Source organism: Montipora foliosa, unplaced genomic scaffold, assembly GCF_036669935.1.
Source record: "Montipora foliosa isolate CH-2021 unplaced genomic scaffold, ASM3666993v2 scaffold_385, whole genome shotgun sequence".
Taxonomy (NCBI): Eukaryota; Metazoa; Cnidaria; class Anthozoa; order Scleractinia; family Acroporidae; genus Montipora; species Montipora foliosa.
Window position 1 is genome coordinate 1 of NW_027179685.1, and position 15,000 is coordinate 15,000.

Genomic DNA, 15,000 nt, shown 5'->3' on the forward strand with positions numbered 1-15,000 from the left:
GGGCTTTCCACAAGTTGCTCGAGATTTCCCAAAGGCATTGCTCGAAATTTCTCAAAAATGGCGTTTTGTAACGGAAGTTTCTCAAAAGTTGCCCTCAAAAAAACAAAACGGATAAGAAAAAGATAAAAGAGAACGGATCCCCCCTAAATGGCCGTTTTTTAAAATCTAATTTTAGCCTAGGCAGCTTTTTTTAGAGAGGCACCTCTTTGGCCAGTTGTAATGACGTAAAGGAAATTTTAATATATCGCGGAATAGGAACGAGACCGTAAAATATCTTTGCGAAACTAAAAATAGATTTAAATAATATGATAAGGATGGGAATCGTCCTCTTAACGTCATCCTCTCTTGAGGGGGGGGGGGGGTTTTGGTCTGCAGCAAAAATATGACAATCTGACAACAAAGTAGCATTTTGTAAGCCTTTTGTGCAATTTTGAGTTGTAACCGGCGTCGCTAATTAAATTTGTTAAATACGAGTACGTACTACGCATCAATATCAATAATAATTTGGTAAAAATTTAGTGTATGACCAAAAAATGTAGTGCCGGTTCAAGGTCAAGACTGGCTAACCTTTTATTGCCAATCTAACTGCAATCAAAGTTGCTTTAAAGATGTAACCTTGACCGCAATTAAAAGAGGCTTATAATAATTATTATCTTAGTAATAGTTATCGGTAATCTCTAAGGTATCGTTACGATAACGATAAATTATATTACGATACTTATTATACAGCCTCTCTCTTATGTTTTACTATACTACAATACACAGAAAGTGCACGAGTCCCCCTTTTGTGCGAGTGGGAGCATTTCGAGGGATTTCTGTGTCGAGTATCGAGGATCCCTTTACCGAAAAAGTTCTTAAGGAGGAATTCAATTGAGATTTATACAGAGAGTTAATAAACAAAAATAATCAACTAGGGGATGTTCCCTTTCTTATTGAGTACACTAAATTCGCATGACTGAGATCCGTATAAGGGAAAGTGGGCGCATGATCGCATTTCTTCTCAGGCTTATCTTTGTTTTGTTTAATCAACGTGGCCTACATTTGCGGTAGACGATGCATTTCCATCTCCTTCGAACGGTTGCGTTATCCTGGAACGTGGAACAAAAGCTGCACACGCCTCCTAATATGCCCTTAAGCTCATATGCAGGCCAGTCAAAATGTTTTGAGTAGTATACAAGCGGGCAATAGTAATAGGGCAGGAGCGGCCTTCGGACTCTGCTGCAAGGGCCGAAGCCCCTGCATGCTAGGCGGGTCGGGGGCATGCTCCCTCTGGAATCTTTGAAACTATGGCTTCAAATGGTGTGAATCTGGTTGCATTTTTAGGGCAAACTGAGCCCCTAGTAGATAGCATTTAAGATAACAGTAATGAGAGAGTCACACAAGAATTGATATTTCAAATTAAAGTTTACATTCCGCCAGAAGGCATTATTGGAAAAAAGATAACTTTTGTACAAGCAAGTACCTCTCAACCTGTGAAAGTGAGAAACTTCAGTTGCTGAAAGTTGACTCATAATATATAATAGATGATGAAATGATATATGAAATGGATCATATATGAACTGCGGATATGAAATCAAGTGAAGCTGTGACTTCTCTTCATAGCGTCAGTTGGTTAGAGCGTCGCCACCGGTTATCGCGAGGTCCACGAGTTTCAAACCCCGTTGAAGTTCTGAATTGTTGAGGCTTCTTTACGCAATTGCAAAAATTGCTTTCATAACTGCGAAGATCAGGGGTCACTACTCCAGCATAATGGTTTTTTCGATCTCAGTTATTTTTTCCTAAAAGCATGTTAGGGTGACATTTTACATCAAGTCGATTCGGGCTAGGGAAAGAGAGGAATGTTGGACCTGCCATTGGTTGGTTGGGCATTTTCTGTGCATGGAATGGATGTGTTGAAAACTTTTTGGCTGATTTCTGCATAATTTCTTGAAGCCACTTTCCGCAACTTGGTGTTCGCGGGAGAAATTTGACTGTGTGCTTGGGACAAGACTTGAAACAGTTTCCGTTTTGGAACTACTTTCTTGTTTCCTGTGAAGAGTTTTGCCGTTGCTGTAAACCCATTTTCTTCGAGTTATCACTGTTGTTCCTTTTTGGTAATGTTTCGACTTAGATCGATCCTTGTTTCCTGAAAGGCGGAGTTGCTTTTCTCTTTTTCTTTCAAGAAATGCTTTTTTGTGATCTTTAGGTGGCCTTTCAATTCCTCTATTTCTCTGTAGAATCGATGTCATTTACGCAATTGCGTTGGCGTGACTCTGCTATAGGAGGCTCTGGTGTCGTATTGCACATTTGTGCATAAATCAAACTTTTGGCCGAGAGTAGCCTGGTGTGAATAATAAAATATCAATTTATAAATTATTCTGAGCAATTTGCATTAATTGCTTGCGTGATAAAGTGAATTAAGGAGTAGGCAGCAAATCCAGAGATACGGAGATCAAGTTTTGGTGATTATACAGAAAAGTCTTGAGAAATAGGAAATATCTGTGAGTAGTGTTGTGTAGAGAGGGTGGGCATAAGGTGGGGGATAGATGTGTGAAAGAAGGGTGGGGTAGGATAGAGGTACTGGAGAGGATCAGGGAGAGGTAGGTGAGTAGAAGGGAGGAAAAGATGTCTAGTTCGTTTTTAGAACCCTTAAAAAAAAGAAGCCCTTGCTTTTTTAACAACACCCCAAAAAAAAAGAAAACTCCCTTTTGTAGACAGTTGATAAAAATGTAACCATTTTAATAAATTTAAACTGCTTTGAACAAAACGAACCGGTTTAAAAACAATTCAAACCAAGAAACAAAATTAAACACAAAACATATGCCTCAACAGCTGTCCTCGGAAACGTTTTACTGCTGTCATAAATTCCAGATTGAAAAATCATGTTCTTGTTCAAAACATTTAAATCCATCTCAAATCGTTTTTTTTACCAAAGCATAATACATCCGATCACATTTCTAGTCTCAGAACCCTGGTTGACAAATATGTCAATAAAGTTCCAAACGGTAAACCGTTCGAGTGGTTTCATTGACTTCAAAAAAGCTTTTCGATTCAGTTTGGCATGATGTCCTTTTTTACAAAATTTGCCAATACAACATTGGAGGAAAATTTTATGATTTGATAAAAGAACTTTACTCTAAGACAAAATGTTGTATAAAAGTTTCCGATAAAAGAACAGAATATTTTTGATTATTGCAAAGAAGTAAGACCAGGTTGCATACTCTCACCTATGCTATTTAACTTATACTTAAATGAAATTCCTTCTCTACTTGACCGAGAAGACATAACTTACCTAATGGATTTGAACTTAATTGTCTACTACATGCTGATGACTTAGTGTCGATTTCTCACTCAGCCAAAGGCCTTGAAAATGCACTATCCATTCTGTCCGAATATTGTGATAACTGGCTTTTATCGGTGAATCCTAAGAAAACGAAAGTTATGATCCTCCTGACGAAATATAGAAAATCCGTCCTGCAAAAACTTCATTTTCAGACTAACCAGCATAAAATAGGTAATTGTAAATAATTATACCTACCTCGGCGTAAACTTGTCTTCCAACGGAAATTTTAGAGAATGCAATTTGAACTTTAATAAAAGACAAGTTAGACCATCCTTTTTCGCTACTCGTCGCTTTCTAGATTTCACGAAAATACCACTTGCTGTAACAAATAACATTTTTGATTCACTTTTCATACCTATCCTCCCAGAGGTATGGGGAATTTACGAGACTGAATTCTGAAACAGTGCTTTGAATCTTGGGGAAGTCCCAGCCCTCCATAATCTCTCTCAAATACTCTTGTGTGCCAACAAAGTTTGTCCCACAGTCAGACCAGCAAACCTTTTGAATGGCCGCGCAAACAGGCAAAACGACGAAATGTCGTCAAAAGGCATCAGAAGACTTGTCAGTGACCAGCTTTGGGTGTATTGCTCTGGATGTTGTAAAGTTAAAAATAATAACTTGCGCTTCTCGAAGTTCTCTTCTATTCAATTTGACTTGCAATGGCCCAAACATATTCAGTGCGGTATCCGAGAATGGTGGGAATCCAGCAGCCGGAGCCGCTCGAATACTTGGTAATTGTCCCATTAAAATGGTCAAGGGGTTTCTTTCGAAGTTTGCGGCAGCCGACACACAATATTTTTTGCCATCTTTCGAAGTCCGATGATCCAAAACTTTCGCCTTGCTTCGTGCGTCAAGCTCTTGTAACCCACAATGTCCTCAGTCGCTTCTGATGGAGGTGGCGCAAGAGGAAGACCACGAGTTGATGGTCTTTTGGCAGAATGATGGGGTTTCTCATGTTTTGAGGTAGTGCCCTGGCAATTTTAGAGGCGTCCATGAGCCCTGGTCAATCCTACGTTATCAGATTTTAATAGGGATCAATTTCTCATTAAGGAGCGATATACATCGAGGGGAATCTGACACCACTTGAAAAGAAGTGACTCGGAGTTTTTCAATTCTTGAACTGTTAGAGGGCCGTTATGTGCAATTCTGTTCGTAGTGACCTTAGTGTCTTTCGCCAGTCGATGTACATAAACAAGGACTCTTCGAATCTTCGTAAATGAAGGGCAATCTTGTAACAGATGAGAGAATACTGGGTTAACATTTACTTCCTCTCTAGTGACCGTGGTTGTTATACTGTTTGAAACTCTCTAGTGCTGCAATCATCTCCGTCAAGTTTCTTAGATTTCTTGATGGTCTTCATCTACTTTAAGGCGTCTCTGCATTCCAGTGGAGATCTTTGTGTTTGATCACCAAACTGTGGCCATTCGGATCTGGCAGCGTTAGAAACGACGGCCCTGATATCCAGTCGTCAAGATCATTCGGGGCAATGTCTCTTGTGAGGGCGTATGCATGATTACAGCTGGGTTTGATGTAGCAGGAATCCTCAGTTCCCAGTGTTTCTTGGATTTCGGCAACTCGTACGGACACGAAAGGGTTTGAATTCTCTCGGTGGAGTGTTCAGCCAAGACAAAACGGTTTGAGAATCCAACCATGCAAAGTCTTATCGAATTCTTTGAAATTAACTAAGTATAGAGCTTTCCAGCACGTGTCGTAAGTTTCAGTGGAGCGACAAAGGGCTTGACAATCACAGGCACACATCGATGACTTCCATCACGTGACTTCCAGCCGTTGAAGGAAAATGGCGGCCCCATATCCCTATTTCTCCTCCATCCTCAAAGCCTTGTACTTGGGGTAGGCCGATTGCTTCTGTTGAATTTAACTTCCGATCAAACGTGAAGGTGAGAAGTTGGTTTATTGCTACTTCATTCTCCTTCCACTTTTGTTGGGTTGATTCAGGTAGTATATCATCCCAACCATACCCGGCACTTCACAGCTATGGTAGGTCAATTCGGTACTTAAGCGTCACAGGTGCTACGAGGCCAATAGTATCCCACACCTGAGACAGCAGGGCGAGATACACGATATCTTTGTGAAATCTTTATTCGGGCTTAAAACTGGCCAAGCAAATCTGTACAACTTTCTTCGCTGGTTTGGTCGACTTCCTGGCTGTAGGGATGACATGCCTTGATCTGCAACTGACCCTTCCCAAAGGCCCAAGTACTTCATCGATTGTACCAGTACGTGCTTGGCGTCTTCAATGCTCGGTTTGGATCCATCAATATCGTCAACATACGTTCGCTCCTGAAGTTCCCTTGCTGCTTCAGGGAACACATCTTGAGAAACTTTGCGTTCGAGGCAATGTTGGGGGCTGGCTTGTCACCGACGTTTAGTCTTAACCACTGATACACGGCGGGAAGGTCACGTTCATTCTTTCTCAACAGGAATCAAGCACAAGTTTAACTTTTGTGCTCCTTTCCGAAGTAAACACTGCTTGGAGAGGCATGTACCATTCTGGCTGACCATCATCAACGTTCTCGCTTGGTACTTTGATTATAAATTCCTGCTCCACTAGTTTGTCAACTTCTTCATTAATGGTTTTAAAGCAGTCCTTCTTCTTAAACGACTTTTCTGCGGAATACATTCTCTTTAAGGCTATGTCGTAATTACTCTGTCTTGGCGGCCCTGCTTCTTTCCACGGCATTTTTACCGAAACTCTTCCGTCTACTATAATAGTTGAAGCTAAGAGGGCTTTCACAAACTTGTCCTCACGAAGAATATTTTCACTGCAGATGCAAATTTCTTTCGGTCGGACTCCTAAAAGATCTTACTGAACGAGTTTCTTGAGTGTCGTCTGCGGCATCATTCACAGTTCCAACGTCTACTGCCTAATTTCAGGACATCTTTCAATCGTGTCTTAATTCTGAATTGGGATCGACTTGACCCAAGAAATACCAGCCAAAACAGTTCCTCTTCGCAACAGGTTCACCAGGGTCACCACTGGCGGTGTGGATGTCGACAAAGGCGTCGAGTAGGTCAGTGGGGGTGCAGGGATGGCGCAGTGGTGAGAGCACTCGCCTTCCATCAATGTGGCCCGGGTTCGAGTCCCAGACTCGGCGTCATATGCGGGCTGAGTTTGTTGGTTCTCTACTCTGCTCCGAGAGGTTTTCTCCAGGTACTCCGGTTTCCCCTCTCCCCAAAAACCAAAGTTTTACTTGACTTCCGTTAATTGTTAATTTCAGTTTACAGTGTCCCCAATTAGTGCTCCTGCGCTAGAACGACTAGACACTTAAATAAAGTTCCTAACCCTAACCCTAACCTGCAAAGATATAGATAGAGCGTGGAACATTCTAGACATAGAGTTTGCGAAGGAAAGAAAGCTTATGGACGAACTCCTGACCGAGATAAACAGCCACGGGCTTGTAAAAGATGATCCAAAGAGTCTGACTCGCTATGCGACAACGATATCTGTGTTTGTGAACGATATGTAGGACAATGGATGTCCAGTTCAACACGCCTCAGAAGCACCATTTTTCATGTCAAAACTGCTATCAAAACTTGAACCCCGAGACAATGCAGACTTCGGTAGAGAGATGCACGGTGAAAAGAAAGAAGAAAACGTGACCAATCTGATTACGGGTTCACTAAGAGGCAACTCATCGATCGAGAGGAAAGGGCGCTGATGGTAACGGTGGGTAAAGAGAGCGTGGTGGTGGAGAACCCAACCATAGGCGAACGGATCAACACGCGAACAACACTAGCATGACGGACAACGAATCGTGTCCCCTTGGCTGCAAATCAAAAGATCTTCTCGCCTCCTGCCCTGTATATCAGGGGTCAACTGTCAACCAAAAATGGCAGATAGCGAGACTGAATAGAAGATATCCGAAGTGCCTAAAAGCGTCCCATCATACTAATGGCTGCAAAAGGGCGGTCGGTACAACATGCGATGAATACAAGAAGAACACCACCGTTCTCTGCACAGCGACAGGAGAAACGGACTCTTACAGTCCAATTTCAGTCCCAATGCAACGATCTTCAGTAGCCAAGGTACTCCACCTTAAGTCGAGAATTGCAGTATCCAAGGAAGGGATGATGAAAAGACACAAGATGTCAAAAACGATCAAGGGATTTGCCCAGTGCAAAAGGTCAAGACAGTGGCGGGAGGTTCACCGATTTACTTGCCATGTTGGATTCTGGCTCGAACTCGAGCCCTCTATCCAAAAGAGCTGCGAAACAGCATGAATTATCTGGTCCTCAAACGCACCTGACAATGAACTTAACTGGAGGACAAGAGAAAGGGGAAGTGTATATCCGGAAACATCTCCAAGTATACACAGTTAGAAAGCCCTGCAGCAACGCTAAGGCTATTGAAAGCTACTCACATCTAAAGTCAAGAGCAGACAAGTTACATCTCTCCTGTGGTTCTGTGGGCCTAATTATTGGTAAAGGAAAGGAAAGGGTCTGTCCACAACGATCCCTTTGGCATGGCTTTTCGGAAACGCTGAAACTGTTCTTCCTTATCTTGCTCATACTTCTACATCCAATGAAAGGAAAATAAGGTTCACAGGATCTACCAGAAGTTTTGGACTAGTTTGATCCGCGCAATTCCACGTTGCACAAAGCAACTTAATAGTCAACTGAAAAGAGATGCATGCGTATGAATACGCTTTAAAACTAAACGAATCGGGAAATGGAATAAACAATCTTTCTGCAACATGTTGTAGATATATTTACAATTCTGTAAGGCGTAATCCCCTTTTAAAACAAGCGATTTTCCTATTTTGCAAAGTCACGAATACACTGCTTTCAATCATGATTGCAATATCAGAACTCTTTCTTGTCTTATCGTTTATTTCTGATCACGCAATTAAGAGCAAGCTGCAATCTGATTGGCCAAGCGATAATTATGTTAAAATGACAAACAAAGACGTGCTTGTCCGGTCTTAACCACAAAATATCTAAAAAATTAAGCTTCGGGCAACGGAGTGCAAAACAGCATGTCTCGGCAAACGTACGCCACGTTGATTAAACAAAACAAAGATAAGCTGAAAGGAATCGCAATCAACCGTACTGATATCAGTTAGAATTTACGACAATTTATTGACTCATAAAGAAAGGTAACATCCCCTAGTTGATAATTTTCTTAGTTTACTCTCTGTATCATCTCAATTGAATTCCTTCTTGAGAACTTCGAATTCGGTAAAAGCGACCCTGGACAATTTACCCTCGACACTCGACATAGAACCCTCGACCCTACCCTCGACTCTCGACCCTTGACAAAAACTCAACATTTATCTACCAAGGATCTCGCGAGCCTGTATTGTTTCAAAAAAAAAAACAGGGACAAATGCTAGGCAATATGAAGAATTTTTGTATCAAATTGCTTCATGAAGAAACAGCGAACTATTCAACAACGCTGAAGACGAAGAGCATCTGTAAGAGAAAAATAGCGCACTGATTACATTTACGACCTTGAATCCAAAACGCGTGATTGAAGAATCCTTGCTGGAGGAATTTTAAAATGTTTTAGCCAATAAAATAGGGGACAGAACACTGTCAGACCAGGCATTCATGACATTGCGTGCACAGGTAATATTGTCCGTGGAGACATTTAAGCGAGCGAACTTGAACCGGCTAGAATCGGGCAAGTTGTTTATTTGGTTGTAAACTTCTCTCGTTGAGTCAAACTCACTGGACTCCTTTCATTGTTACGTAGACGCACATTCCGTTGACGTTCTGAATTTTTAAAGAAACAACTAATTTTTCGCTCTTCGCTTAGTGAAACGAGATAAAACAAAGCTTTCTATAAAATTTATTAACTCTATAAAATTTATTAACTCGAGTTAAAGAAAGGAAAGAAAACTGCTTTTAGCGATCCGGCTTGAGACGTGCAAGCCAACTCTGTTATTTAAACTAGTTACGTAGGCAGAAACAACTTGAAAATGCCTTTCCCTATATTTTCAGCTCAGAAGTGAATTGAATATGATGCACTTTTCATTACAAGTGAAAGAAAATACAAAATGTAAAACTAGCTTGAAAGCAATGTTTACATAGTTACACAGGTGACACCTACAAGTTTGAATAAACATTGTAAATAAACAGCAAGATAGTACACTTATTTTATATATCTATTATGAGAATGTTGTTTTACCGGCCTAGGCTGAATATTCTTATTGTTTTGTTGGTTTTAAGTTGAAAATATTCTTGAATTATTTTATTACATAGCAAGTTATGCATGGCATTTCCGCTTATGTGACCTTAATCAGTTCCGGTCCAGTCCCCTTTCACTTGACAGGAGTAAAGTTAATGATGATAAAACATGCAAAACGCCATGCTGCAATACTTTTCATTTTAGTGTCTAAAACCTGCCGATTAAGATTTCGGGTTGAAATGTCAAGGGCGAATTTTCTTGAGTTTAGATTATTCCACCTCCAGTCGATTCTACCAGACAACACCGAGGTTCATTGCTCTTCGGAGCCGGGAGACACTATTTAAACCTGGAGCAGCCTGCAGAGAGCTTTTCTTTTCGTCCGACTGCACCTCAACCAGGGCTCAGCAATTTGGCGTTGTATTTTCCCACGCCATTCACGGTACCACAGGAATACAATCGTGGTACCAGCAGTACCAGTGAAAACAGTTGACAAACTAAACTAGCTTAAACTAGACTGTAATATAAACAAACACCTAAAGGAATGTTACGCGAGTGTAAACGTCCTATTGAAAACACAATCATTTTGGGTATTTTCTTTTTAAAATCCGCTGACCTAGCAGCCCAGCCGCATGCATCTTTCGCCCATGAAAATTGACTACTCAAACATTGTGAAATATGGAAACATGGCCAAGTTAAGCACTAAAGGTCACTAAAAGCTGCTCCGATATCTCAGAATTTTAGAAAACTAGAAATTGCTTACAATGCAAAAAGTTGTTAGGAATACGAAAAGTTGCCGAGCAACTTGTGGAAAGCCCTACTCTGCCTTTTTTGGCTGTGTGGGAGTCATTGTCTGGCGGGCGATAAAAGGCCATTGGATGCGATGAGACATGTTTTAAACACGTGTCCACCTCTGTAAGTCGTCAAGATCACAGAAGAGCGCAAGTGGAGCTCGTGTGTGGAAGCTTTAGATCGCCACCACTTTCGCAAAATCTTCCCTTTGGTGACAGCCACATGCCATCCATACGTTAAACTCGGTAAGGGCTGCATGCTGGGAAGGAAAAGGAGCGCGCGCCAAAATTAAAATTTCCCGCCACCATTCCCGAAGGGGTCAATATGGCGCTCGTTGTCAGTCAGGTATGTCTTTTACTTCAAGTCATTTTCTATTCGACGTTTTCCAGGCAAAGGTGTATATATTGTATATGTATATATTTGTAACCTTTTCGCTTAGGCTGGTTGGGATTCTACATAAGCTTACTGAAACATGTCAATACCACCTTTGTTATCTCGCAATATTTTCAGTGAATGACTCGCTATGCTTGTTCAGCTCAGTTCAAATCCCCAAAGTATTTAGCCCTAAAGTGAACTTGGGTGCGAATCCTTGTTGTTCTATCGATTAAATTATCTATAAGGAAGGTTTTCACGTTTGTGGTTATTGCATTGGTCGAAATTTGGTCGTTCGCTAGTCGTGCATTCGAGTAACTCGATAGCGGTTGTAAGGCGATAAAGCGTTTAAAGACCGTTTACCTAACACTCAAAATAGACTTCCAGAAGACCTTTGGTCGAGTCGACATAATGTTAACATCTGAGTGGTTACTTATCGAGTAAAACAAAGTAAATCTAAGGGCGCGTTCGATTGACCCTATTCCGGAATAAGAATACGTGGAGTGATGATTAAAGCGGTATGTTTGGCGCGTGCAAAAGCAGCAAGGATAATAAAAATATGTTTAAAATAGCATTTTAGCAAATGTTTGACAAGCTTAATTTGAATCTCCGCAAAACGAAGGATTTCCAACTTGTATTCTATGTATTCCTATTCCGGAATACTGTCAATCGAATGCACCCTAAATGTATTGATAAACTTGTGTAAATGACTGAACTTGTTTTGTGTGAAGGCACAAATTAATGAGCATGAATGTAGGTTGTGAAGAGCGGTTCCTTTGTCAAGCACTGCAGTGGGGAACTCCCTATCTGACTTTTCCTTGTCAAGGAATTTCCAGATATTATTAGTTTTGATAAAGTAAAAATTGGGCCAATTCCAAACAATGGTTCCCCTCCACCCTTAGCTTGGTGACTTGAGGGATGACTTTTTAGGTCTTCCATGATGGGACTGTTGGGGGGTTTCATCACTGGCCTGCCAGTGAAATTGTCATTGAGCTAACAAGCTACCCAGTCTGAAGTATTCCAATGACTGGTTCAATATGATAGTGCAAATATTGGTGGTCACTTGCAGGGTTACTGGGATATGTCCCTTGCCAGCTTGATCTTTATTAAGCTCACAAGCTCATCTCCATTGTTCTTTACTATGCCATCTTGCAAGGAAATTAATTTGGTCTCCTTTTCTCTGGCGGATCCATCTCGAAGTGTTTTGCAGTTCATGGGAGAGACAAGGTCACCCCTACTTTTTGTAAAGTGATTCATTGTATTCAAGGCTGCTCCCTAAGAAAATTTTCCGGGAGCTCTTCAGGCTTCCAACATGAAAAGTTAGTGGCCCAAGTCATTTTTTCAATAGCCCAGAATTAATAAATTCCAGCTGGGATCATATTTACAAGAAAGTGAGGATGAATCAAGTAAAGCGCCCCTTCAGGCTACTTGTTTAGAAATTTGGTTGCCCACGCTCGTAAATAAGGCGCCCCAGGCGACCGGGCGACCCTTAGGCAGCAACCTTGGTATTGTTCTTTCTCAGTTGTTTAGTATTACTTGTTGGTTAGTATTACACTGCTCCTATCTCACCAAGGTTCATGTACTATTCAGCTTAATCATCTACCCTTTTCCTGTGTTCACTTACTTCCCTTACAGTGTGTGTGTGTCTGGTTCATGCAGAAATTATGCATGTATTTTATCCAAACAAGATCTCCTCTGGACACTCTTTATGTACTTGAAGGCACTTAGGGGAGGTTCATTGATTTAAAATTGACATGAAAGAAGAAAGAAGACCAAACATGTAGACTTAAATGTTGTAATGATAATTACAATGTACACACTCAAGTCATAAATTTCTATTCTGGAGAGGCTTGCTTTATTTAGTCTTCCAGTGGGAAATTAAATGGATGAGAGGCATTCATTGATACAATGAACTCGTTAGCAATAATTACTCCTTTGGGATTGCTTTTTTCTCTTGTCATTGGCACTTCATGCTGAACATTGTCGGTCAATTTACAGATCCTTATGTGACTCAGATGACCAAAATATGAATTTGATCATTCACTTTCAAGTTTGTACAGTTTGCTTTCATCTGTTCAAAGTTTCATCCGGCTAAGACAGCATCTTTAGGTTTGATCAATGGGGGACAGTTTGTCCCCTTGGCTAAAATTATGGGGGGCATTTTCATTTTTTGGGGGACAGTCCATTTCTTTTCAGTTTTCTTACGTTCAAACATAGAAACAGGCAAGCCAACAAAAACATATTTTATTACCTGTTACTTGTAACTAAAAATTACAAGCAAGAAAAGTTAACTAAATGGTGTTAAACCAAGAATCAATGACTATGCTTTATACATGCACTTCAGATGCAAAGGGGTTTTGTTTATCCACAGCGCAACCAAGTTTTCTGGAAAGATCGTGATTTTGTTGGTTTCCTTTGACCCGCATCTGTTTCTTCCTCATTAATACACTGTTCTTATTCTGTTTATTTCTCCAATGATTAATCTGGCTTCCATTTAAAGAGAAAAAGCTACCTATTGTACGAATATGTTTTCGCTGTGACGCTTTATGAAACAAAGATGCATCACACTTGGTTGAGCACGAGACGTACATGTTCAGTGAAGTGTGACTGAAAAGTGACTTTAAAATGAACTTGAAACACGCATTAAAATTTCTCCTACTGTCTGTGTTTCAGCTTGTAATTTTTTTTAATCTCTTCTTATGTGCTCCCTTCTGAGTTTTCCCCCAGATTTTGAAGGGGACAATTTGTCCCCTTGGCCATTTGTGAAAGGGATGATTTCAATATCAGTGTGGGACTGGTGCATTTGCGCGGCCTCGCTCAAAGCTTGTTTTACTTCACCGCCACATTTCTGTCACTTTCAAAGTGTATCCCCTAACTTCATGTCTTTTTCCAGAAATAACTTAACCCTGGGGTGCAGGGATGGCGCAGTGGTGAGAGCACTCGCCTCCCACCAATGTGGCGCGGGTTTGATTCCCAGATCCGGTGTCATATGTGGGTTGAGTTTGTTGGTTCTCTACTCTGCATCGAGAGGTTTTCTCTGGGTACTCCGGTTTCCCCTCTCCTCAAAAACCAACATTTGACTTGATTTGCGATATTCTCGGTTTTCACATGACGTCATGGCCGCCATGTTGGAGCCTCTAAACAAAGAAACGGTGGCCATGTTGGAGCCCGACCAAATCCTCTGGGAATTCAACTCTATTATTATGCAAACGTTTTCTTTTGTTTTCGTTGAAAAACATGGCTGTTGATCACGTGAGTGAAAACCAACAATTTGTTAATTTCAGTTTACAGTGTCCCCAATTAGTGCTCCAGTGCTAGAACTACTAGACACTTAAATAAAGTTTCTTTCCTTTCCTTTCCTTTTTTCCACAGAATTGCTCTTATCTTTTATTGGTCGGTCCTTTTTAATAATGCAATTGCTTTGACATAGCTCTGCCTGCCTGAATGACTTTTGCACAACTACCATTGCTGTTTTTAATTAAACCAAAGTGTATGAAAGAGGTATCATGTACTCTGAAACTTTTAATATTAGCTGAGATTTGGCTTAAAGATCAAAATGATCAACCAGTGAAACCAGAGTGATACGTTTCAACTTTCGGGGAAATTTATTTGGAAGGACCTCCAGGGTGAAACAACTTCCAACATTGCATCCATGAGATTAAATGGCTGAAGCTTTCCTTGACATCTCCTTTGATTAAGTTATTATGGCCACTTTGATACAAAAAACTGTACAATCTGTCCGTATTAAATTTTACACATTCAACTAATTGTATGTGATTCGTGATGTGTTTAAACTCCCAAAACAGTTCCCACCCGCATTTGGGAGAGGCAGCAAGAATGCTTATGAGATCTTAAGAACTTGCAGCTACAAGATTTTGTAGGACTGACAAGGGACCTGGTCATGATGGGATACCAAGACAAGTGATACCATCTGAAAAAGCCTATGGATAGCACCAAGGGTGATCCACTGGGGCCTCATTAATCTGATCCTGGTGTGACTCTCTTTAACCATTGTATCATACAACTCTGACAGCCTGGTTGAAGTCTGGTTGTGCTGACACTCTTTTCTCTGCTTTCACTCTCTTGTTATTTGGCAGACCATATCATTTAAATTTATTTTTAATGATAGCCTAGCATCTTGTGTGGCCATAATCATTGTGGCTTTGTTGTTGGAATTGGCACATACATTTCTTATTTGAACAAGTAGATTTTGCTGCATGATCTTAGCATAGTTGCCCAATCAATGAGTAATTTGGTTTGGCATTATTTTGCTCTGACCTGCTCACGTTTCCCCAGTACTTAGTGCTACTTCAAGTGATAGTAGATATCTTGACAAAAAGTTTAAAAGATAAAGCAGAAGAAAAAT

General features: G+C 40.7%; 1 protein-coding gene across 1 annotated transcript in view; it reads left to right on the top strand.

The window, feature by feature from the left end:
* Positions 1–10,587: 10,587 nt before the first annotated feature.
* LOC137987730 (zinc finger protein 729-like) overlaps positions 10,588–15,000 on the top strand; it is a 15,993-nt gene continuing 11,580 nt past the window's right edge. The window contains exon 1 of the mRNA XM_068833800.1: positions 10,588–10,607. The gene's annotated coding sequence lies outside the window, so the exon portion shown is untranslated. The remainder of the gene's footprint in view (positions 10,608–15,000) is intronic.